Source organism: Sapajus apella, unplaced genomic scaffold (genome assembly GCF_009761245.1).
Source record: "Sapajus apella isolate SASKATOON/1434 unplaced genomic scaffold, GSC_monkey_1.0 scaffold26, whole genome shotgun sequence".
Lineage (NCBI taxonomy): Eukaryota > Metazoa > Chordata > Mammalia > Primates > Cebidae > Sapajus > Sapajus apella.
Genome location: NW_022436966.1, coordinates 18,659,017 through 18,685,829, shown reverse-complemented (window position 1 = coordinate 18,685,829; position 26,813 = coordinate 18,659,017). Strand labels below are relative to the sequence as shown.

Below are 26,813 nucleotides of genomic sequence, written 5' to 3'. Positions count from 1 at the left end.
TTCCCAAATAGTCACTGTTTTCTTTGGTATTTCATTAACGTTGTGGGTGGGGAGGTGCTGGGGTCCATGGTAAAAAAATAAATAAGTGAAAGGGAAACAACTTTGCTTTTTAGTGGATTTTTCTTATTACCTAATGAAGGCAGCAGCTTACAAGTTGATTCTGTTTAATTCAACAAATATTTTTTAAGTGCCTGCTATATACAGAGTGAAGAAGAAAGAACCCTACCCTCAGAGTTTACTGTCTGCTTGTGTTGATTCACCTTCTGCGAAAAAATGTTATTTGCCTTCCTCAATTTATTTTCATATCTATCGGTAGTAAACATAGGTACAAACATTCACACTGACGAAGGCCTAAAAGGAAGAATCATCTTCAGTTTGCTGTGACAATTTCACTTAGTTTTATTTTTAAATATTCATTTAAAAATACAAACATATAAACCCATCAGGCCAGGTGCTAGTGATCTGTGATATAAACATGAACCAAACTATTTGACTGCCTTGGTTTTCTGGTTTTGTTTTAATCCAGGTGATCAGGGGTCTTTATGAGGAAAAGCCCTGGGGCTTTTTCAGCCTGGAAGGACCCTCTCCCCGCTGAAAGCCCACAGTGCCGCCTTGGGCACCTTACAGAGCAAGGAGAAAGTCAGTTTCTTCAAACTGTTTTTTAAAGAGCATTTCCATTCGTGGTCCTGGTGATTCCACCATCTTTTATTCACACTAGCGACGGTTCTGGAATTTCTACACAGCCTGAGGGGCCAGGTGACTGGGAAGGGGTACTGGCACATGACAAAAATTCGAGGAAACGTCCAGTTTCCGTTTTTGAGAATGCGCAGAGGGGAGAATTCAAGTCCCCGAGCCATCACGGGGTCCTCCACTGCGGCCAGACGACCCCACTCCTGGGAGTGACTGAGCAAGAGCAGCTGGCCTCAGATTCGAGCGGAGCCTGCGCTGGGACAGGCAGGAGTTGGATGAACCACTTGTAGGGTCTGCTCCCAGCTACCCATAAGCGAAAGGGTGGGTGAAAAAGCATTCACAAAGGAAGAACACATTAACCTCGCCAAGGAACGACCGCATCCCCCGACCCTCCAGCGCCCAAGGTTTCCCACGAAGAGGTCGCCGTCGCCCTTCTCCAAGCTGCACAGACCTATAAGGCATCACCACCTACATCTCAAACCAACCAAGCAAGCGACGCTCCAAAACCTCCCTAAACACCGCACTCCAAACGCAACATCAAGGGCGAAAAGAGGCTGCACAAGTCACGTAGAAAATTAGTCCGCCTCTTTCCTTGGCGATAATCGAATTAGTCTCAAATTAAACGTGAAATTGGCCCTCTCCGGCTGTGGGGACAAAGCCCCTATTGTCCTGCTCGGGTAGCGGCAGCAGCAGTGACCACCCGGCCCCGGCCAGGCCAGTCGGTCCCCACCGCTGGGAGGATGAGGTCCGGACCGGGCGGGGGAAGAGCCTCCACTGGAGAGGACGTGGACGCGCCTGAGGCTCGGCTCCCTGGCCGAGCGAACGCCGGGTGGGCGGCTGCGGGGCTCAGGGCGGGAGGAAAGTGCCGGCAAAGCTGAAGGAGCGGGCGGGAGCGAGGAGGGCGGAGGGCGTGCGGGAGGGAGCCCGCGAGTGCGCGCGTGTGTGTGCGCGCGCCCGCCTCGCGCGCTCCTCTCCTCTCCCCGCCCCTCTCCCCCTCCCTGCCAGCGCCCTCCTCCCCTCCTCCCCCCGCCCCCCGCGCTCCCGCCCAGCCCCCGGAATCAGTGCAGCTGTTGCCGTGCAGGCTGCGGATTCCTCCAGTCCCTCCCTCGGCCGCCTCTCCTCCCGGAGCGAGCGCGCAGCCCTGCGCAGCAGCGCTCACTGGTCCCGTCCTGTGAGCCCCGGCCCCAGCCGCGGACAGACCCGCGGAGTCGCCTCCCGGCCCACCCGCCCGGCCGCCGAGGAGCGGGAGGAGGACGGGACCCCGGCGCCCCCACCCCATCCCCGGGAGGTAGGTAGGGGGCCTGAGGCAGGGAGATGCCAGCTCACTGGGGCTTCCTCCCGGACGGGCTCCGCGGCGGCGGACGGGCGGGAGGAGGGGCGCAGGCCCAGGGCCGGAGGACGCCGCTGCCCGCCTGCCCAGCGCCCAGGGAGTCGCGTGGGGGCTGGGAGTCTGCAGAGCCCGGGCGGGGGCGGCGCGGGGAGCCCGGGTCGCGGCTGCTCATTGGTACTCGGGTGATGCGGGGCGAGGGGCGGCAGGCTCTGCGGTGAGGCGGCGGCAGACTCGCCTTGCGCACCGCAGCCACCGGCCCCAGCCACCGGCCCCAGCCCCGGCGCGGCGATTCCTCTTCCGTTCCTCCGCCGCCGCTTGTCTGCAGCCGGGCGCGGCGGGCCCTGGGCGGAGGTGGGTGCGGAGCGGGCAGCCGGAGGGTCTATTTTCAGGTGCCCTCCCTGTGGCCCCGCGGGTGGGGAGCGGGGGCGGCGGTGACAGGGCCGGGCTCTGCGCCTAGCTGTGCCGAGGATGCGGCCAGGCGTGGTCCCGGCTGCGCCGCGCTGCAGCTGAGCGGGAGGCGGCGGCCCCGCGTCCCACCCCCGCCCCCTCCCCACGCTCCCTACCCCCCTGCGCCCGCCCCCCTCGCCCTCCCTGCCGTCCCCACTCGCCCAGAGCTGGGCGTGAGCGGCCTCCGGGCGCCGAGCCGCCGCTGCGCCCGCCCTTCAGCTCCTGCACCCTCTCTTCAACAGGTTTGTCTGTGCGCGGAGACCCTCCGGGCCTGGCTTAGGGACGTGGGCTGGAAGCTCCTCTCGTCATCACCCCCCGCACCACGCCCACGGCCCTCTTTTGGGGGGGAGCCTTCTCTTTGTTTTTGTGATAGGAAAGGTGCCAAGTGCTGCCATCAGATGGGGAGGGGGTGGGGATCAGAACACAAACCTCTGTCCATTATTTTTCCAGTCGAAAGCCAGGCCAGATAGTGAGGTCAGGGTGAGTGTGGGGGTGCTTCGGCGGAGGAGAAAAACGAATTTCGTGGGGTTTATTTGGGCGGGGATGTGCTTTTTTGGCAAGATGGATGGCTCACGGTGCCCTCGCCGTGATGCAGCACAATGCAGCAGTATCGCAGCTTCCTCGGTTCTTGCTGGCGGGGCTTGGCACGGCCGCCCGGCGCCTGCGGCCCCCGCCCGGCCCCACCCAGGCCCGGGGCTGCCCTTGGCCAAGGCCTGGAGCTGCTGCTACCTTGTCCCGCAGCTTCAGCTGGATGTGGCGTCAGGAGGACCAGGTCACCTAGGTGTGAGCCGGGGAGAGTCTTCTCTTTTGGGATGATCCCTACTGCACCTCTTGTTGGGCTGCGTTCCGCCGGAGGGGCGCCCTGCAGCACCAATGCAGGCAGAGGGGAGCCGGCCTGCGGATGCAGATCGGAATCTGATCTCCGACCAGCCGACCTGAGCCTTAGGGAGGGGCTGCAGGAAGGACGGCGCCCAGTCGTGTGCAGAGGCAATGGTGCAGTCAGTTTGGGGAGTCGCAGCGTTTTTCTGTGGATCATCCATAATCTGTAACCACAGCCCAGCTATGCATTGATTTGTTTCTACGTGAAAAGTTGGTGTTTATTAATTGGACTTTCACAACTGTGACATTATAGTACCTCGTCTGTCTTTGGTCAATACCAAGTGTGCATTTTTTCTATAGGAAACCATTTTTTAAATGAAATGATTAATGTATTTTAGTTTTATGTCATTGACATATTGAAATTCAGTAGGTTGTTTTAAAAGATACTTATATTTTTTGATGGGTAGTAAATGATTCCTTTAGCCTGTATTTGTTTTGTTTTCATCGTTTGCTTTTCCTGTAAGTCAAGTACAGTTGCATTATTTGGATGCTTTATTAGGGATGACTAGCTGTATGAGTGTCATGATGGAGGGTAAATTGGTATTCAGATTTCTGTTGATTCAGATAGTGGAGTTAAGTGTCCAGGCATAACTAATGGGATTATGACAGTAACAGACTGCATTTATGTTTGTTTATATGCATTTTTTGTATACATGTTTTCACAGCTGTGACTGCGGAGAGGGTGGAGAGGGGCAGACCACCAAGGCCTCTTGACTGGTATCTAGTCAGTAGGAGATGGTTCTCATGTTTAGTCTCGGCTAGGACACAGGGAATTTCCCTTCTAAATGCCATTTCTATAATTCATTTATTCAGTGTGGGACGGCAAATGGGATAGATTTCAAATATCAACCCAGGCTCTTCTAAAATGTGTAGGTGAAAAAGGAAATTTCAGTATGCTAGCTGGAAGGGGAGCTCAGTGTTTGCAAGCCAAGGGCGTGCCTGCTTGTATTTTTACAAATTTCTAATGAATCCAAGTTAGTGGCTTTTGATTTCATGTGGCTCTGCAGAATAGCACTGCATGTACATCGTATGGTATATGTGCATTATTTTGAGTTTCTCTAATAGCCATTAAAATATGGGACTTTTTGGATTTGGGCTTCATTGTTGTGCTGCTTGTATAAAATCGTGTTGTGTAAAGATTTTTTGTGAATGTTATTTCCATGGATCATCCAGACGTTTTGGATTTACTTTGTTGTAAGAAATGTCCTGTGTTGATGTCACAGGAGGTTTAGCTGTTCTGACTTACACACCAGGTGCAGAATTCTGTTGGGTTAAGCTGTTTGCAACTCTGTCGTTGCTGGAGTGACCAAACCTTCCTCTGAGAGGAAAAGTATTGGGCAGTGAAGGAACTGCTGTCACTTGGTCGTCTCCCACAGTTGAGGTTTTCTGTGAAGAGATTCTCTTGGGCAAGACTAGTAAGAACTATCTGTGATGTTGTAGAGCAAATGAGAAGACCTCGCTCTACTTGTGACACATCCTGTGCAGAGGCTTGGCATTGGCAGAGTTTCTTGGAAGAGTTTGTAGACTGATTGCTTTGTCTTGATGTGTGAATGTATGATTTTACATGTGGACGTACTATTTTGACGTGGAAAGATTTTACTACTGCTAAACAAACATAGACATGATTAGTGGAAATCATTCAATGTGGTTTTGTTGAAATAATTTTAAGCTTTTTATTTTAATAACATATTCTTATAGAACATTTTAAAACCTATTTTTTTTTTTTACGTGCAGTGACATGATGCTCCTTTAATTATGTTGCACCCTGACTAGTATCTTCATACTAGTCATAATCTGGCTTTATTTAACGTTCTGTGGATCTCCCTATGGTAGCCCTGGTTCTTTACGACACTATTGAGAATGCAAACCATTCGTGCATAAGGAAAGGGCTAGCTACCCCTGTTAGAAGAATGAGCTTGGTAGGTGTGTGGAAGTGAGTAAAGCATCTCATGGATTTTTCTCGTAAGTTTTTAGTCTTTGCTTTTTCTCAGAGCACCTTTTTTTTTTTTTTTTTGCAAAAGACCCAGTTTAGTACTCTGATTTTTCTGGTAACACTTGTAATTATATTTAAATTTTTATTGTGTAGGAATAACATCATCAATCTTTTTTCTACTCAGAAAAAGTAGATTAAAGTAAATAAATTATGCCAATTAGATATGCCTGGGTTTCTATATTTTAAACATCTCTGAAGAAGGCATTTTCATAATGTCCCTTGTTATCATAGTGAGGTTTGTGGACCTCCATCATTAGACCTACCTGGGAGCTTGTTAAAAATGCAGATTCTTAGGCCCCACTCTGAACTCAGCCAATTGGAATTGGCATTCTAACAAGACCTTTAAGTGAGTTGCATGCACATTAAGAAACTTTATTCTGTTCCTTCAGCAAAGGGACCTCAGTATCAAAAGTTTCCTTCTTGCATTTTACTTTTAATTTTTGCTGAAGTAGCAGCACATTTTTTTCTTGACGGTGGTGACAAAAGTGAGGCACTCACTGTAAATTATTTAATATAAAATTATTTTATAAAGCTGTTCTTTAATTTTGGCGGAAGAGTCCTATATACCATGGTTTTTTTAGATTAATTAGTGTTTTAGGTTCTTTTGTAAAACACCTCTAAAGTTGCAAAACAGTTTTTCCCCCTCTGGAAGAATAAGGCACTGGTTTTGAGACATAGAGCTGGAGCCTAGGAAGCTAACCCCTGAGCAGAGGGTCCCCCCTGCTCCCTCTTCTCTGCTCTGGCATCTTACTGTCTGTCATCTGATATAATCAATGTCCTGCCCTCTGGTCCAGTCTTTTCTTAGAGATGTTTTTTTTGAATCAAGTAATTGGTAGGTACAAAATAATGTTCCTAAAATATATGTTAAAGAATCTTAAACTGGCTGGGCTTCTGCCTGTGATCCCAGCACTTTGGGATGCTGAGGCAGGTGGATCACTTGAGTTCAGGAGTTCAAGACCAGTCTGACCAACATGGCGAAATCCCATCTCTATTAAAAATACAAAAATTATCTGGAAATGATGGCAGACACCTGTAATCCCAGCCACTGGGAAGGCTGAGGCAAGAGAATCACATGAACTGGGGAGGCGGAGGTTGCAGTGAGCTGAGATCTCGCCACTGCATTCCAACCTGGGTGACAGAGTGAGACTCCATCTCAGAAAAAAAAAAAAAAAAAAGAGTCATAAACCAGTGGACATTCAGGCAGCCACCACCTAGTTCAAGATGAGCCTTATCATACATGCAGAGTCATCCCATCTGAAACAACCCCTGTCCTGAATTTTGTGCTTGTCATTCCCTTCTCTATGGCTTATCCTTTTTAAAAAATCTTGATTGTGTATGATTTTGAACTTTATATCAAGGAGATTATGTATTTTTCTGACTCACATTCAGATTAACATTCTATTCCTAAGGTTTATCCATTTCATGGCTGTATTTCATTCATTTTCGCCTGCTATATAGTATTCTACCGTGACCTATTTATTCATTTTACTGTAGATGGAGATTTGGATTGATTCCAGTTTTTTTGCTATTATAAAAGGACTGTTGTGAGTGGTTTCTGTACATGGCTCTTGGTACGTATGTGGAGGCAAACACACCCATTTTCTCTCTGTAGGGAGTGAAATTTTTTGGATCACAGGGCATGTGCATCATCAGTCTTAGCAGAGAATGCCAAACTGTTTTTCACAAAGTGATACTATTGATTGTGTTCCCACTAGCTCTGATTGTTACAGTTGTTCCACAACCTTGCCAGTGCTTCATTTGCCAGGCTTGAAAATCTTGTCCAGTGAAATGTTATCTCATTTTGATTTTAGTTACAATTTCCCTGATTATTTAGGGATGTTGAATGTCTGTTTACATCATTAGCCATTTGGGTTCTTCCTTTTGTGAAGTACCTGTTCCGTCTTTCACCCATTTATCTTATTGATTTGTAGTTCTGTATGTACATTACCTATTAATCCTTTGTGGATTATATGTGTTGCAATAATTCTCGTTTGTGTTTTTTTTTAACTCGAATTTTTGATTTCTTTTGATGATCAGTTACTTGTCATTTAGCAGAGTCCTAATCAGTTTTTTGTCCTTTAAGGTTTATGAGGATAATTTTGTTATTGCAGAAAAATTGTTCTTTGTTGGGAAAGAGCATTCGATTTGGAGTCCAACAGGTTCTGTGTCCAAATCCTAATGGTGTTGTATACTAACCTTACAGCTACAGCTGGGTACTGGCCTTGGGCTAGTTACTCAAGACCACAGTTTCCTCATCGGAAAAATCGAAATAGTATTGATTTCCCTTACAGCTATGAGACAGCAGTGTACAGTGCCAGTCACATAGTACATAATGTAGTTGTTAATAGTTCCCATTCCTTTCTCTTGGGACTGTCTAAACTCTCTGACCCACTGATCCCTTTTGGTATGCTTTGCAAAAACTGCCTAACATTTTTATGTCAGAAGAGCTATTAAATGGCTTATTCTAACTTTTATTTTTTGAAAAGACTGCATTACCAGTGGCATTTATATATTGATTAATACAGTCTGAAGAGACCACTTACTAGAAACCATTATCAGTTTAGGTTCTGGTTCTTGAAAGTAATATAATTACATTTGTTTGTACACATTTCTTTTGACCATTAAGCATTTATACCATTAATGATCTTCCTTTGCTGCTACTCTGAGATTACTTTGTAATATGGTTTTTTATTTAGTGAATAATTGGATACATTCTCTTGCCAGGACTTGAAGTTATTATGGTTTTGTGGACTGGCTTAAAGTTGAATAAGAATTAGGACCATCCTGGTCAACGTGGTGAAACCCCGTCTCTACTAAAAATACAAAAATTAGCTGGGCATGGTGGCGCACGCCTGTAGTCCCAGCTACTCGGGAGGCTGAGGCAGGAGAATTGCTTGAACCCAGGAGGCGGAGGTTGCAGTGAGCCGAGATCGCGCCATTGCACTCCAGCCTGGGTAACAAGAGCGAAACTCCGTCTCAAAAAAAATAAAGAATTAGTTCCTGAATCAAAGGACTGTATAGTACATAGAATATATTTCATGTACCATACGCAGAAGGTAAAATACCTTTTACAAGGTGGAAGTGTGACTTTGGCTAGCCTTTAACCCTCTGGTCTCAGATATAATTTTATAAAATGAAAGACTTAGATGAAATCACGGTGGGGTTAAAACATGGCACATGGCATCTCTCCCTTCTGTTCCTGGCAGACATCGAAAATCAGTAATGGTTCTCGTTTTCCACTGAGCTGAGATAGAGTCTCTGTAATATTCTTGACGTGGTGTTCCAGGCAATAGCTACCAATTGATTAAATCTGGCACTCAGTTTTTAAGATTCTGTGATTATAAGATTCTTGAGAAACTTATCATAGTGACAGTGTTCAGAGTACAGTGAGACAGGAAGAAGCTAGAAAAAAGGAAACAGGAGAGAAGAGAGTGTGGGGGTCCACAAGTTAAGGGAGCAAGTTACAGTGGTGGCCAAGGGAACAAGGAAGGGAGAGGTTGGAGAATGGTTGTGAAGGCGCCATCTTATGCCAGCTACTTGTAGTTGAATGGATGGGAGGTGGACCTAGTGGGTGAGGAGCTAAGGTGACAAAGATTTCAAATTTGAATAATGACAAGGAACATGTTTGGTGATGATGGCAGAAATAGACAAGTCAAGGGCATGAGTGGTTATTTGATTGGGAACAACGCCAGTTTTGCTTTAAACATGTTTGAGTTTGAGGTTCCAGCACAACCCTCAGTGGAAAGAGGTCATGGTTAGAAAGGCTGATGGGAGGCTTTGGATGGAGAGGCCCTAGGCTGCGGGCCCCAAGCTTCAGGCTCTTTGTACACAACCCAACCACTTGGCTCACACACTAAGTGACCTTGAGCAAACTGCCTAGACTTCTTTGTGTGCCTCAACATCTTCATCTGTAAAATAGTCATAATGAGAGTACCTACCACATAGGATTATGAAAGCCTAATGAGATAATTCAGTGCCCATCACAATAAATTTTAATGATTATAAAATGTGAAATATTTGCTTAGTTTGTCTCAGTTTTATACTTTCTTTTAAGTAAGCAGTTTGGTTTGTTTAGAAAAGAGACATTCTGGCAGATAACAATCATTTAGATAAATAATGCCAAGTTCAGCCTATATTAAACTTGTTCCTAGACATCATGTCAAAATAATAGTAAAAGCAAATATGATTGATACATGTGTATTTTTTAAACAAACAAGAAAATGCTGAAGCCCTAGTATCCAAGGAAAGGATATGAGCAGATAGTTTATAAAAGAAAAAATCAAGGAGACTGATAACTGTAAGTTCAAACTCACTGCTGTATGAAATACAGACTAAAATAGTCAATTGATGTTTTCACCTAAATTAATGGATAGATAATACGATCTGGGCTGCTGTGAGGTGAGAGCTCTGCATCACTTGTTGAGAGAGTATTTTGATTAATACAGATTTAGGGGAAAACGGTTGGGTTATATACGTAACAGAAGCCTTAAGTGCTTATATCTTTTGAACTGAAATCTCACATGTAGCTCTGTAACCTAAACAAAACAATTAAAAATAAGGACGCGTTTTTAAACAAGGATTTTCTTGGCAACATAAATAGTGAAAAGGGAATATATTTTTTTTAATGGAGTATAATCAAATAAATTGTGGCACAACTGTAGGGTGGAATTCAATATAGAGCTTAAAATAATGATTTTGAAGAATGTTACTGAGTTGGGAACCTGCTGATAATATGATGGTTAGTGGAAATATCTGTACACAAAACAGTATAGTGTAGTATAATCCTACTTTTATTGTATTAAGTAAAAGACTGGGAGGAAATACATTAAAATGTTAATAGTTTGCTCTGGATGGTAGGTTGGGTGATTTCCTCTTTTGTATGAAAGGAAATTCCCATGACTTAATGCTTTTCTTTTTGAGTTTTGAAATATTTCACAGTAGAGAAGAATACAGTAAATAATGTAATAGACGACCGTGAGGACCATTGCTTTTTTTTTGTTTGTTTCAAGGATCATTTTTTTGTTTTATTTTGTTTTGTTTTGTTAGAGATTGAGTCTTATTCTGTTGCCCAGGCTGGAGTGCAGTGGCATGAACACAGCCTCACTGCGGCCTCCACCTTCCAGGTTCAAACGATTCTCCTGCCTCAGGCTCCCAAGTAGTTGCAGGCATATACTACCACATCAGGCTGATTTTTAAATTTCTTTATAGAGATGGGGTTTTACCATGTTGCCCAGGCTGGTCTTGACTCCTGAGCTCAAGTGATCTGCCTGTCTTGGTCTCCAAAGTGTTGGGATTACAAATGTGAGCCATCACACCCAGCCTTGAGGACCATTTTTTTAATAATCAAAAAAGCAATCAACACTTTAAAAATTCTGATTTTTAAAAAGGAAAGAACAAAGTAAATCTGTTTAATTGTAGATCATTAAGAAATAGTTTTAAATCCAACAACTGTTATATCTGTGCTTTGCAGTTTTCTAAGAGCAATGATATAATGTGTAACTCAGCATCTTAAGGGTGTAGGTGTGAGATAAATTAGTATATTCAAATGTATTCTTTACATTAACCTAGGGCAGCTTAAAATGTGGAGAGGACCTGGGTTCTTTGGGATTTCTAATTTCCACACTTGAGTGCAGAGCAGCAGAATTCCATGACGTTCTTGTTCTCACTTGTGGAAACGTATACACTGCTACTGGATCTAATATGTAACCATTAGACCATCATGTTTCGTTGGAATAGGTCAAAAATGAAGATAAAATTCCAAGTGAACATTTTAAAATAAAAATTACTTCAGATTTACGTTTACTTTCAGTGAATGGTGTCTCCGCATCTGGGAATATTGTAGGCTGAGATAGAGAAGAACTAATTTTAATATCCTTCCTTTTTTGTATGAAAAGAAATTTCTGTGCAATGTTAGTTTTTGTGTATGTACATATACAAAATATATATATGTACATATACAAAATGATGCATATATATCACATTTATTATATATATCTCTCTCTCACACACATAGGAAAGAGATGTGTGTGTTTGATTGAGTAATGTCTACCACAAAGGGGGGCACAAGGCTATTTTAAAACTTTTTAAATAGGGAATTTTATAGAGACAGTATTTTGAAAATGAATCCCATGAATGAGTCAAGTTGTCCTTAGCCAGTGGAGGAAATGTTTGGGAGGGAATAGTACTTTCTGTTTTATGATCCAAGTCTCTAATGTATTGGTACTTTGTAAAATGTAGCTTACAAAAATTAATGAATTTCCATGAATTTTGTATATATTCTGCCGTGAGCTTTAACCGAGTGGTTGTTTGAGGAGGCTTTCAGGATTAATTGTGCTTTGACATATGAAAGTAACATGTTATCAAGATTGCTTTAAAACTGACCCTTGTTTATGGGAGTCATACTTCCATTCTTAATAAACTCTCAACTGTGAGAGTAAACATCTAAGTGATTTTTAGAGTATCTCGGCTGTAGAATCGCGAGTGCCTTGTTAGTTCTGATCTTTAATATACATTTTGAAGCCACTAGTTAGGCAGTAAAATGTGTATTAAAACATAACTATAGATTTTTACCCAATTGATCAACTAGTATGAAATTTAGAATGATATATAAATATAATAAAATTTATTTCTTTGAGATATGTATGTTCAATGTGTAATTTGTGTAATTAAATATGTTTATACTTAAAAGTTCATGAGCATATTAACAGTGGTTATCTTAGGTAATGGAAGTGCAGATTTCATCTCTCTGTAGTCTCTCCATATTTTCTAAGTTTTAGGAAATATTAATAAATTCTTGCTTTTTATCAAAAATCAAAACACTTCAGACTAATCCTCATTTTAGCTGGATAAAAACTAATGATTAATCAGCTAAATATATTCCCTGCTGTTCAGTTTTTTTCGACTAAACTTAGAAAAACAGTATTAATAATAAAGTTATAAAGAACACTGAAATTTTTAAAAAATCTTTTCATTCCTTGTTTAAATGTTCATTTTTATTACAGCCTTGGTAGTTTGTTCATTACTTCTGCAGAGTGTGGGAAAAGATGTAGGAACTGGGCCACAAGGGAGCCTGACAGAAACATTGCCCAGGAGGAATCAGCCCCTAATGGCCACTGCGTTTGGCTCTGGGTGAAGTTTCGTTTCCCAACACTCTTGGGTGGCTGTTTCAGGGATACATTTTGTTCTAGCATGTTTGCCACAAGGCCAAATCTAAATGCTCAAGGGTTGTACACTTTTCTGGAATGTTCTTTACCAGCTGTACAGAGTCTTAGGCTGGAATAGGGCCTTTTTTTAATTTTAATTTTTATTGTTTGGCCCTTTTCCCTCTTTGTCTTCTTTACTTGAATGGGAAGGAAAACTTAGATTCTTCCTTAAAACAATGCTTATTTATTTTGATCTGTGTTGTTTAAACATTTTCCATGGCATTTTGAAACCTGTAAGCATAGGAGTGCTTTTATAGTGATTACAATAGTCTTAAAAGTTAAAATATTTTTATTTTTACCACTTTAGAATCCCTGAAATTTTTTTGACAATGTCTGCTAATATGCACAGTATATGTAGTTTTTTTGAATTGCTTATAAAAAATATATACCATCACAAAGGCATAAATGAGCATAAAAATCATCATAAAAAATACAAAAGCATTTTTAAGATATTTACCAAAATAATAGATGTTTATTTTAGATCATATAGATAATAAAGATGAATACAAATAAGACAATTAAAATCACTAGGTACTGCATGACCCCAGAAACATGCAGTTAATATTTTAGTATTTCTTGGTTGGGTGCTGTGGCTCACGCCTATAATCCCAGTACTTTGGGAGGCAGGCAGGTAAATCACAAGGGCAGCAGTTCGAGACAAGCCTGGCAAACATAGTGAAACTCCTCCGCCTCTACTAAAAATACAAAAATTAGCCAGGTGTGGTGGTGGGCACCTGTGGTCCCAGCTACTCAGAAGGCTGAGGCAAGAGACTCACTTGAACCCAGGAGGCAAAGGTTGCGGTGAACTGAGACTGTACCATTGCACTCCAGCCTGGGTGACAAAGCACTCTTGGAATTTATGCATGTCTCATGGCAAAACCTAAAATCTAAAGACTGGTCTATAGTTGAAGCTATAGCATGAACACTGTCTCTTGTCCTGAGCTGTTTTAGGGGTGGGATGTTAAAGAAAAATGGTGAAGAAAGAGAGAATTCAAAAACTTGTTTATCATAGCTATTTATCTTTTCTGAATAATGTCTTTTTACAATGGAAAAATACCAGAAATTAAGTTCTTATTAGATAATGTGCCTTCTGTTTTGTTTTGAAGGGAATTCCCATCACAGTTGCATTAATTCCCCTGAGAGACATCTCTGTATGCTTCAGACAACATCTGATTTTACTTTTGCCTTCAGATTTCAGAAAGTCTTTGAAACAGCTCCCATAACGTGTTGCAGTGGAATGGTGTGGTTATTATAATCTTGGTTTTAAGTGTAATACATTTTACTGGGCCGGGTTTGGTTGTTAACTATTGAAAGCATATACTAGAGCTCACCTTTCTTGGGATCTTTGTATTTGCTGGATTCTTTAAAATTCTATCTTGGGATTTAGGATCTGTTACAAGAAGGAAAAGCTACATGCATATTTGATTATGGAAGCCAGTCCTTTAAGCTTTAAGGACATCAGATGGATGGAGGTGACTTGCTGGCCTTTGTTGCCTTAACTCTAGTATTTGGCTTATTTCTGAGGAAGGTGCCAAAATGGCTTTCGCATCTGCTACGGGAAAAGAGAGTGGGAAGAGCAGAGAAATATCCTTTTATTGGAAGATAAAGCCCTTTCCAGCAATTTCCTTTAGAAACTTGTGGGTTGCTGTTATTCTCATTTGGGTGATGGTCCCCAAGGAAAAGTGACAAATGGCCACCTTCTGGGGTTTAAACACTAAAGGCCAGTGGTAGCCCTTTTCACAGTTAAGAGGGAAAATCTGAGCTGGACTGGGTGGACTTTCTCCAAATAAGGGATTCTTCTGAAACACCCACCCTGATGGGAATCATTCTATTTGCCGATGGCCAAAGCCCATCAAGGGAAATGCTTGATGGTTACTGTGCCTGAGCTGTCTGAAGCCTGGTATAGGATTCTCAACTTGATCTTGAAGCAGCTGCAAATGTTAGATCTTGACACTTGGGATGGCAGCAAGACCAGGCAGTGCCCAGAGTGGTCCCAGTGGCCTAGGTTAGGGGAGGGCAGGGGGCTGGAATGTGGCCTTAACCGGACCTCTGAGCAAATGAGACTACCTGTCACTATTTTGGGAGATGAGTTGTTGGAGATATCAGTCAGGTGACTTCCCTGAGAGAGGCCTGATCCTTCTCACAGCAAGGTTGACAAGTCTGTGCTGCCAGTTGTCCTTAAATACTCAGTTTATCTCCTGGGGTGGAGTTGGGGAAGCACCTCTACCCTGGAGCAAAGAGATTTGCCTGTCATTTGGGAAGGAAAGAAACCAGAACACATCTTGTGTTTCATTCTTTGTTTTAAAGGTAGGTTTTGTTTGTTTGCTTGTTTTTAAATCAATACCCATTGCTAAAGGAAATCCTGGTTTCCCTGATAATCAGGATGATTTCTTATTTTGAAACTCTTATTTTGCCTTCGAAGTGTATGTTTCTGACATAAGAATACTAGGTTTTATCCTAGTTCTAGGAATCTCACTTAATTCATAAAAGGTAAACGTTTAATTAGAGAGAAGTCTGATTTATTATCTTATTTCAAACAAAGACTATTCTTGGCTGTTGGTTGAATTTTTTGTATATATTTTTCTGGCTGTGAAGAATTATTTTAATTGTATATGTCTGTATGCATTTTTATTCTTTATTATGGTACATATTTCCATTGGACTATGCTCTTGTTAAAGGAAACCATTGTTCACATGAAATAAACACATCCTTGGTGAGTCATACTTGAGAACTACTTCTCAGTCTTTTCAACTTTTAAAGTCAGTGGTATTTCATGTAAAGTATATATCGGTAGCTAGTCTATCTCTGGAATGTTGTGCAGCTGTGCAGAGCATGAGGCTCAAATGTGCTAATTAAATATATTTTTTAGCAAGAATGGAATGTGAATGGCTTCAAAATGTGAAAGCAGCATGTGAATGGCTTCAAAAACCATTCCATTTTATTTTTGAAGAGGACTTTTTTTTTTTTTTTGCCAAATATTAACAATTAGCACACTGACTTTTAGAGGATGTATTGCTCTGTTAAATTGTTCTTTCCAGCTGAGCAGGGTGGCATGTGCCTGTAATCCTAGCCACTCCAGAGGCTGACGTTGCTTGAGCCCAGGGCTTTACTTCACAACTAGCCTGGGCAGAGAAGAGGGAACCTGTCTCAAAAAAAACCCCAAACTGTTCTTTTCACAGAGCTAATGGGGCTGTTTAAATACTGTGATTTATCCTTTAGAACAAGCTTGTCCAACCCGTGGCCTAGGGCGGCCTTGAATATGGTGGCCCAATACAAATTTGTAAACTTTCTTAAAACATTATGAGATTTTTTTGTGCAATATTTATTTATAGCTCATTAGCTATCATTAGTGTTAGTATATTTTGTGTGTGGCCCAGGACAATTTTTCTTATTCTTCTAGGGTGGCCCAAGGAAGCCAAAAGATTGGATACCCCTGCTTTAGAATATGCCCAATTAATAATCTTCAAAATGTAGGAGTCGGGTGGGGTGGCTCACGCCTGCAATCCCAGCACTTTTGAAGGCCACGGTGGGAAGATTGCTTGAGCCCAGGTGTTTGAGACCTGCCTGGGCAACATGGTGTGAGACCTGGTCTCTATAAAAACAAACAAAAATAAGAATGGAGTGTAGGCAGTGGTGGCATGACTAAGCTTCTAAGCTTTAGCATCTTTAGTTAAGGTGTCCCTTGATCTTGCTTATTTCCCTTGGTGTCAGTTCTTATTTGGTGAGTGCCTAACCTTTCTTTGGGCAGTAAGGCATGACATTTCTCCCAGTTTGAGCAGTATTCTGATCCTTTTTCTTGGGGGGGTGAGCGTGAGTTGTATCTTTTGGACTAAGCTGCATTCATTCAGATGGTGGTCTGATTTTTTATTTTTTCAGTCAGGCATTGTGCGAAGTGACCTGATGGGAATACATGGCAGGTTGGTTGTGTAATGTGGCAACATCTTACTTGGTTGTCTTTAGAAATAAGTGGGACGTGATTCCAGCAAGGCTCTGCATAAAATGTTGGAATGTGTTGGAGAACTGCCAAGAGGTTGGGAGCAAGCTGTGTGACAAGCACTAATGCAGCCTTGGCCTGCCTTAAAATAGCTGCAGGTTAACAAATATCTTGAAACTTGTCATTTCATTTGAGCAAAATTGCTCCTCTGGATGTGTTACCAAAAGTTGGAGATGATTGCTTTCCTCTTTTTTTATCGATGTTTATTTATTTTGCTGTTCGAACAGTCTTAAAACATCTTATGAGCATATGAAGAAGATAATTCTCTGTAACATCTTATCTTGAATGATTTTACTGGACTAATTAGTAGCACATTATCCCAAACTTCACTTGTAACTCTGCCCTGTTCACCCGACTCTCTGCAGAATATGTAGTCTTTGTAGTTTGAATAAAAACTGGGGCCCTGAAGATTTTTTCAAAAGTCCTGTATTTTATATGTTTGATAGGCGTTTGGAAAGGAATTACTGATGTTTGAACTAACACATTGTAGAGGCAGTCAGAGGCATTGTTTACTTTCCTGTGGAATCTTGTCTTAGCTGATTCACTTTTAGACTTCTTAGTAAGTTCATTGATAATTTGCAGTACTTGGTTCTTGTTTGCAATTAAATTACTTTCTAACTGTAGTCTCGCAATTTTTTTCAACAGAAAGACTTGTTTTTTAAGTCAGAGTGATAAAAACAAAGGGGGTAAGGAATAGTCTTTGAAATGGGTCTGTACAGGCTTAAGCCTGATGGTGATGTGATCAAGATTGGGTGGGGTACAGCTGGATGGCGGGGCTGGGGGGCACTTCCTGTGGGATTAATCTAAACAACTAGTTAGTTTGGGTGCTCTGAAGATGAAATTTTAAAAAATGCAATATTTGGGTTAATGAGTGGAAGAAAACTAAGAACTTCCAGGATGTATATGTTAAATAGTAGGTGAAAACAGTGAGTTATATGTTAAATAGTAGATGAAAACAGTGAGTTAACTTTGATGTTGAGAGACTTAGATGAAAACCAGGTTCCTGTACTTAAGGATTTCCTAAAATATGATATTAACAGATATGTTTTGTTTTTTTTTTGGTTTTTTTGAGATGGAGTTTCACTCTTGTTGCCCAGGCTGGAGTGCAATGGCACAATTCCGGCTCACTGCAACCTCTGCCTTCAAGGTTCAAGCGATTCTTCTGCCTCAGCCTCCTCAGTAGCTGAGATTATAGGCATGAGCCACTGCCCCCTGCCTACATATGTGAATTATCCCATAACTTAAAGTCCTTTAGGAGTTTAGATTTAGACAAACTGTGATAATTTCAAAGCTCAGTACATCATCCTGAAAAAGGCTTTGTTTCTTTTATTTCACTGTGTATGTATAAGTCTGAATTTTGCTTTGTCACTTTCAGTATTTTACATGTATTTTAGAGGTCCTCTTCTTGTATAGAAAGATTGTTTCTGGTTATATGTAAGTGCTTTATATAGAGATTTATAATTTGTAATTACTATACTTTTTGGTCAGGAGAATTGAGCTTATTTGGGTTATGTTTTTAGAATATTTAAAAACCATATTTTGTGTTTTTATAACATAGAGAAATATTTTGTGGAAAATGCATGTGTGGGCAGCTTCTTTAAATGTATTGACCCTTTCACTTTTGGATGGCAGATGAATTCTATGTGGCGTTGTTGTCATGCTGGAAATTTTCTTTATTGAGCCTATGACTTTTAAAGTATCAAAATTGTTTTTTTCTTTTTCCTTTTTTTGCACGTATCCAGTTTTTTTTTGAACAAACACACGCACATACACACACACCCTTGGATAACTGAACTGGTAAATTGAATTGAGGAGAGGTGAACTACAGGCCACCATTTCCTTTTTACTTACCTACCATGTTCTGATCTCCTCATGTGAAAATATATTTTGAATAGTTTTCATCTCAGACCATCCATTGATTTAGAGTGTGCATTCATTTAACCTTGCAAGAGAATTCAGTTATTCACTATACGATAAGAAGGCAAAAAGTTAAATACTCAAATGCCCCTTTTCTGGATTATTGTCTGAGTTAGAAAAATATTCATCTTAAATTTTACACATGCATATGGGATGTTATCTCTCCTTATCTGTATGCCTTGTATTGGCACAAGTTTATAGGACTAGGAACAAATAAGCTTAGCATTTAAAATATTCCAGACATAAAAATCCATGGAATTTGCTTATATCTGCTGGGGGATGCACAGTCAGACAGACCCAGGGTTTTAATTGGTTCCTTCTGCAGTGCGAAGGCAGATGGAAACGTTACCAAAGTCTGCTGCAGATGGCAGCGGGGTGGACAGGTGAGGCGCACATGCGAGTTTGTGCCACTGGTAGGGGGAGTAATGAGTTGGTTTATGAAATGCTAGCCATTTTAGATGTTTCTACAGCTGTTGTTGGCTAGCTAAAAATAAATTGAACTTGTTGGAATGGTAGAAGTTTTACTGTCTGAATAGGCTTAGATAAAATAGTGCTTCACATGCTTGTAAAGATGCCTGTTGTAACATTATGATGATTTTTTAAAGTGGTGATACCTAAATGTCCGTCATTGGTAAGTTAGAGGGTGAATATGTATTCTGGAGGCAATACAGTGTATAGTTAAAAGTACCGACCATGGAGTTTTGCTGCCTGGGTCTAAACCTCATTTCACCATGGGCCCACTTTGTGACCCTGAGCAAGTCATTAATCGCGTTCTCTGTCTCAGTTTCCTCATCAGTAAGATCAAGATAATCATAGTACAGACTATATAGGTTTGGTTGGATTAAATAAGTTATAAGTAAAGCAGTTAGCCTAGTGCCTGGAAAATATATAAGTATTAGTTGTTTACTATATTAATAAAAACATTATTATTATGGAAAATCTTCTAATAACATGGGAAGGTTTTTAACATAAGGGGAAAAAGCAGAACACAAGATTGTATAAATGGAACTATCACAACTATGTAGAAAAATATACAAAAGGGATAAGGAAATACTACAAATATTAAGGTTTTAGGGGAGGGGAGAATGGATGAGATTACTTGTGATTTTTGCTTTTGTCTCAGAGCTGTTTTGTATTTTCTGTTGTTCTGCAGTAAACATATATATTACTTTTATAATTTGAAAAAGTAAACTTTGTTTTGAAAAGTGAATGTAGGCCGGGATCAGCAGCTCATGCCTGTAATTCCAGTACTTTGGGAGGCCCAGGTGGGTGGATTACCTTAACATCAGGAGTTCGAGACCAGCCTTGCCAACATGGTGAAAACCTGTCTCTGCTAAAAATACAAAAAATTAGCCGGGTGTGGTGGCACACAACTGTTAGCCCAACTACTTGGGAGGATGAGGCAGGAGAATTGCTTGAACCTGGGAGGCAGAGGTTGCAGTGAGCTGAGATTGTGTCACTGCGCTCCAGCCTGGGTGACAAAAGTGAAACTCCATATCAAAAAAAAAAAAAAAAGTGAATGTATCCCTTGCGAACAATTAGTTTGTCAATTATAAGAACAACTTATTCTTTAAAAGCTCTGAGCCTTCCATTTGGCAACTGTTTGTCTCCTTTTGATTCTACAGTACTTTCGAATTCTTACAGAAGCTGATGGGAAATGCTGGATTAGACCACATTATCTACACTGTTATCTATGTTCAGAAACTTGTAATGATCACAGATAGGCAGTCCCTTCTCTTTGTGGTCAATGTATCCCTTGCAAACAATTAGTTTGTCGGTTATAAGAACAACTTATTCTTTAAAAGCTCCAAGCCTTCCATTTGGCAACTGTTTGTCTCCTTTTGATTCTGCAGTACCTTCAAATTCTTACAGAAGCTGATGGGAAATGCTGGATTAGACCACATTATCTACACTGTTATCTATGTTCAGAAACTTGTAATGATCACAGTTAGGCAGTCCCTTCTCTTTGTGGTCACATGGGAGCATTACTCCTGCCTGCTGCCCTAGCTTTTCGGTGGCTCCTTTGACTAGTTCTGGGGAATGGCCTGTGTCCAGCCTGTCACCAGAGGCCTTGAGTGAGAATGACAGAGCCCCCTGCTACCATGTGACAGATGTGTAACATGAGTGGGAAACATGCTTCTGTGAGTTTGAGCCACGGAAAGGCATTCTTACAGAGTGCCTCGGAGTAATGACACTCAAAACTATTTTCAAAATTCATCGTTTAGGTTTTTCCACTAATTCAGACTGTGTAGTGAAAAGAATACAGCATCGGTAAATCACATAACTGTTGTTTATTAACAGTATGAATTCAGACACATTATGTAATAGAGTTTTAGTTTTCTTGTGTCAAAGGCACAACCTCCACAAACTCCAAACAAACAAAACCTGATGACTTTAAATTAATCCATACCAAAGTGTTTAGTTTTAATTCACTGCTCTTTAGTGCTTGAATTGAGATTCTTTAGACCAAAATGGCCTCTTGAAGATTCATTCTTGTTGTATGCTTATTCCACATTTCTCTGTTTATTGATTTTGTCACTTTTGGTCACTATATGTAGGTTTATTTAAGAAAAATTCCCTTCTATAGTGTATCAGACAGGTTAGGCTGGTGCTGCAGTAACAAAGATCTCCAAAATCTCAGTGGCTCAAACTCACAGATGTGTATTTTCCACTCATATTCTCTGTTGTATGGTGGTAGGGGGCTCTGCCATCCTTACTCAAGGACTGTGGGCTTATGGGCTGGATACAGGCCATTGATCATAATAGTCAAATGCCCCACCCAAATGCTAGGGGAACAGGCAAGAGTAATCCTCCCATGTGACCACAAAGAGAAGAGACTGGATATGTGTGATCATTAAAAGTTTCAAACTAAACATAGATAACAGTGTAGATAATATCGTCTAATCCAGCATTTCCCATCAGCTTCTTTGAAGCACCAGTTTTGCAGTATATTAACATGTGCTATTTATAAAGGGCATTTCCTGGTCAAGTAAATGTGGAGAATGCTGGGCTTAGCATGTACTAGGCTTCTTTAGTGAAAGACGTCTCAGAGTTGTTATGTCCTAACAGGCATTCTAGAAGTGGAGAGTAACACACGATGTTTCCCAAACTTACCTGACTTTTGAATTCTTTTCTTTCTTTTCATAGCCTCTCTTCAATGCAGGATTTCCTAGAATATGCTTTAGGATACCCTAAGTTGTCTAATTTGTTCTCATGCAAAGCAAATATTTGGAATTGCATTTTCAGTAATACTTGCCTTGGGAAGAAGCTTTGTTTTTATTGTTTGTTAGAAGAATTGACTATTTAAAGAGAGAGATTTCTACTATTAGGAATCAAAGGTGGTGTTTTTGAAAAATTGTTGTTACTGGTTACATGCCCGTGTTGAATCCACAGGACTTTTTCTTTATTTTGTTGCATTCAATGGTAAGTTCTAAACTTTCCATTGAAAAGAGAAAGGTAAATAAACCTTGACCACATATCTTAGTGGTTATAAAACAATTAAATTGGTTTGGACAGATGGCCCAAACACAGAGTGTGTTTTTTATTGACTTCAGTGTTTTTTAGTTCTCTTTGACTTTCTATAGCAAGTTTTCTAGAAGTTTTGAAATGAGACACTACTGAAATGAAGGCTCTGATAAGAAACAGAGAGATAACTGTTGTCAAGAGGTATTAAGTATTTCTCTACCAGAAGACTTTGAATTTAAACACAACATTTGTTGCCAGGGATTTTATGCCTGCGTATGTAACAAATCTCAGTATGGAAGTTTTCACTTAAATGTGGCTGTAAACTTTCTGTAATAAACTTTAGGTAAGAAGGACTCCCCACCCCTGTTTTATTACAGTACACGGGTAAAACCTTATAAAGACTAAACTCTAACTCCCCAGACTTTCAGATTTTGGGCATTAGCTTTCTTTTAAATGATGGGTTCACTTTCTATTAAAAATCACGTGAAATCCAGGCCAAGAATTCTTTTTTCATTTTCTGTTTCATTTTCCTTTTTCCTTTGTGAGTAAACAAGTGTGAAGGGCAATTTCTGTTTCATAACAGGAAACACACTTTTAAACCTGTCCGTTACCTCACAGCCCCATTCTACTCTTTTGCTGCTGCCATTACAATTAAGACTGATTGGGAGGCCGGGCGTGGTGGCTCACATCTGTAATCCCAGCACTTTGGGGGTCTGAGGTAGACAGACAGAGGTCAGGAGTTTGAGACCAGCCTGGCCAGTATGGTACAACCACATCTCTACTAAAAATACAAAAATTAGCCAGGTGTGGTAGCGCACGCCTATAATCCCAGCTACTTGTAAGGCTGAGGCAAGAGAATTGCTTGAACCCAGGAGATGGAGGTTGCAGTGAGCTGAGATCACGCCATTGCACTTCAGCCTGGGTAACAGAGCAAGACTCCATCTCAAAAAAAAAAAAAAAACTGGTAGTAGATTTGCTTTTTAAATGTGACTTGGGAGAATTTGAGGCAGGGAAAACTTTGTTCAGGGCTGTACTTCCCAGTCTTCTTTTTGTTGATTTTAGTATCGTTGTGGAAAAAGCATTCATGACCCATCACAAAAACAAACAGTAATAAAACATTTTTCACATGGTCTGGGGCTGACAGGAATCAGGCTTAATATATCCAGAGATATGACAAGCATGGGAACCTGCACCACAGAGCTGCCCTATCCTGGTTCCAGGGCCCTTGTCTATGGCAGGTCTTCTTGGGGAGACAAGATTTCACTCTCTTAGGAGAATGCTCATGTTTGATGCCCTCAGATGCTTATATCCGGTTCCAGTGATGGTAGCCTTGGAGTAAGTCTGCCTTTGAGAGAGGATTGTTTTTTTTCCTCACCCTTCAGGGATCTGTAGTGGGTACCCTCATGGGCCACCATCTGGACCAGTTCAAATGTTAGGGAGTTTCGTGGAAGAGCAATGTTTTCACATTGCAGGCTGCAGCTCACATTCAGAAAGATTGTAGAGGATAACAGAATTGGAAGTTTTGGGGCTGGGCCAAACCCCGTGGATCTTAGCACATCCACATGATTGTATCAGAGGAGAGTCTGGAGCTCACAGAGGCTAGATGCAGTCACACCGCTTCACACAGGAGTAAGGGCTGACACTATTGGAAATACTTGGTGTCCTTGCAGCTATTTCCAATGTGCTGAACCTTGAAAGACATCTTACGACCACTTGTGATGCATTTTAAAATTACATAAGTGAAGTAAGCCTACAAGTTTATGCTCATGTTTGCTGTTTTCGTATAGTCAAACTAGTAATAGCGTGAATGGTTAAAGATTTGCTGGGAAAATAGAAAGTGTTTTGAAAATACACAATACCAAAGGTAAAAAAAGATATATGTATGTATATGTGAGTGTGTGTGTATGTATATGTGTGTATATATATGTTTTATTAGTAGGAAAGAGAGGAAAGCCCATTGTATATGGAACTAAAAGCCAGAACCTACTGCATGTCCACCTTTGTTTTAATGAAAGTTATAAACAACTGAGTGTCCTGGCTGCCTGGCCAGCTGAAGGAAGGTGAAGGTCGTTTTAAAATAGAAAAAGATCTGGTTAAATATTTGACCAGGTACTTTGACAAGTTGGAATGTTTAATCATTTTCAGGCCCAAGGATGTCAGTGGAGGCTGACTGCAGAGTCTTCTCTGCCTGCAGATGACTTATGCTGTCTATACCAATGATTTAAAGGCGGATGAAGTATAGTTATGAAAAACATGACCCTTACCACCCCCTGCTCAATTGGTTTGTAACCATGTAGGAAATCTAAGGTAAGATTGGTAAAAGTGAAAAAATAAATCCTATTGTTCAGTCCTCTTCCGTGGAAGGTAGGACTTGGGAGGGAGTATTTTACAGTGGTTGAGTTCTGTTTCTTGGAGCCACAGTGCCTGGTTGGAACCCTGCCTCTGCCAGTTATTGACTGTGGTCTTTGGTAGGTAAAGACATAATTTATTATCCAAACTAGATAATTTATGAGAATGAAAGGAGATACTTATAATAGTTGTACCAGGAGAGCAGGCATAAACTAGGATGATCTGAGGCAAACCAGGTAACACGGTCACTCTGGTGTTAAGCAAGTTACCTAATCTTGGTGTCTTGGTTTCTTCACATTGTGAAATGGACATGACTCACTTCCTGGGGTGTTAAGATTAAATGCGATAAAATGTGTGAAGTTTTGGAATGTTGTTTGACACACAACTGTACAACAGATTTAGCTATTTAAAAAAATTATTTAGGATACTTAATTCGTGAAATAACCACTTATGTATTCAATTCCCTTTCTATTGTCTTTATTTCTCCCAAGCTAATTTTGTTTTTTTTTTCTCCCCCAAGAGGCGAGGTCTCACTATGTTGCCCAGTCCTGTAACTCCTATGCTCAAGTGATCTTCCTACTTAAGCCTTCTGAGCACTTTGCTTTTAATAACATTAATGTTTACTAATGGCTTTTTCCATTTATGGCACCTGCCCAAACTCATTTGCTTGCTTTATCTGAGCCCTTTACTCAGATAAAGGCTCAGAAAATAAAATTGACTTTTACTTTTTCAGCTACCTGTATATCTGGCACTTAATTGTATAATTAGCACCTGTGGCGCAGAGATGGCTGGGTGTTGGGGAAGTCATTTATCAGGTTGTGTCTAATTAGCATCTACACTGGAGAGCACCTTTTGAACAGCTGGCGCCAAGATATAGGAATGGTTGGGAGGTTGGGGAGGTTGAGTGGGTGGGGAGTGGTGAAGCTAGACCTCCTTCCTGCCTCTTTTAAAAGTTGGTTTTTTTTCCAGTGTAGTGATATGCAGAGTTGCCAGATTTAGGAAAAACAAAATCAAACAAAAAAGAAGCCGGAATGTCTGGTTAAACTTTAATTTCACGTAAACAGCACATCATTTTTTAGTATGTATTATGCAGTATTTGAGATATGCTTATCCTAAAAATTCATTGTTCATCTGAAATTCAGCTTTAACTTGATGTCTACTATTTATCTGGCAATCCTAGTTTTGTGATCCAGAAAGAATTTTTATTCTATTCCGTGTAACCCACATTCAGATATATATGAAATGTGTAGTCCAGATCCTTTTGTAAGTATTGTGTTAATTTTTTAAAAAGTCCATGTTGTCTACTCTGCATTGGAATGGATGGTTGAGAAGTTGTTACTGAGTTGCTGCTGTTGGTTCCCACAAAGGCCAAGATGAAAAAGGGTTGAGTTTGGTTTGCTGCAGCAGCAGGGATTACATTTGCTCTTTGAGAACTTCTTGGCTGTGAGTGTGGATGAACTGAAGCCATTTCTTTCTCCTTGGAGGGGAGTCCGTTAGTTAAGATGACTTATTGAAGCCCAGGCCAACTCTAGGAGTTCTCGGTTTTGTAATTGAATTACTTTAGTAATATTAAATAATTTGGGGAGTGGATTAAATTGAGGTCATTTATATATCATTTGTCAATGTACAGGGAACAACTTTTATTGTCATTAAAAGTGACATTCAGCTTGGCACCATGGTAAGCACCTGTAGTCTTAACTACTTGGGAAGCTGAGGTGGGAGGATTACTTGAGCCCAGGAGTTTGAGGCCAGCCTGGGCAACAAGCAAAACTCACATCTCTAAATAATAATAATGATGATGATGATAAGAAAATCCCAGAAATGAATAACAGGTTTGGGGGAAACAAAAAAAAAGTAACCTTCAAATACTCTTACCATTAGAATCCCTCTTGCTGTTTTTGATTTTCAGCAGTGCTGCCTAGAAAATGCTGGTGAGCTTTTTGCCCCAGCTTTGGAAACTCTATCAGCAGTCAACCTGAAGGGCATGGCATGCCTTTGGGAAATGCTGATTGTAACATTAGAGGCTGCAGAAACCTGAGTGACTGTGTGTGTGTGTGTGTGTGTGTGTGTGTGTGTGTGTGTGTGTGTGTTTTTAACTCTGGGTATGATGCCTCTGTTAAACCAGGTCCCTGAGGAAAAGCTTCACCAGGTTAATGATACACTTGGCGAAATTAGTAATGGCAAGTAAAGGTTCAGATTGTGCCTACTGGACAAGAATGAGCCAGAGCAAATGGATTTTGGACGAATACTGGCTTTTTAATTGCTGCTATTTAAAGAGTTTAATGTCCCCAGTGAAAAAGCACAGGTTTCAGATAATCTTTTGAAGAAAAATCCATAGTGGTAAGAGCTTACTATTTAGGCACAGATAGTGTTTGGATGGGGTAGCCAAGGGAAGGAATCCAATTGAAGCTGTTTGTTCAAAGTACTAGATTTGGAGGTGTATTTTGTTGTTAACTGGTGACTTTCCAGAAAATGAATTATTTATATATAAAGATTCATGCTAGCCAGGCTTTGTATACTGACAGTTATTTGTAAAACTCTTGGCTT

At 41.0% G+C, this 26,813-nt stretch overlaps 1 protein-coding gene across 4 annotated transcripts in view; it reads left to right on the top strand.

Moving 5' to 3' along the window:
- Positions 1-1,776: 1,776 nt before the first annotated feature.
- The window catches only part of SPTBN1 (spectrin beta, non-erythrocytic 1), a 214,328-nt gene continuing 189,291 nt past the window's right edge, over positions 1,777-26,813 (top strand). Inside the window, exon 1 of one of the 4 annotated variants that reach the window (XM_032292124.1) lies at positions 1,777-1,978. The gene's annotated coding sequence lies outside the window, so the exon portion shown is untranslated. Of the gene's footprint in view, positions 1,979-2,651; positions 2,710-14,827; positions 14,849-26,813 lie in introns of those variants that run through there. The other 3 variants (XM_032292123.1, XM_032292126.1, XM_032292127.1) reach the window with 3 other exon arrangements.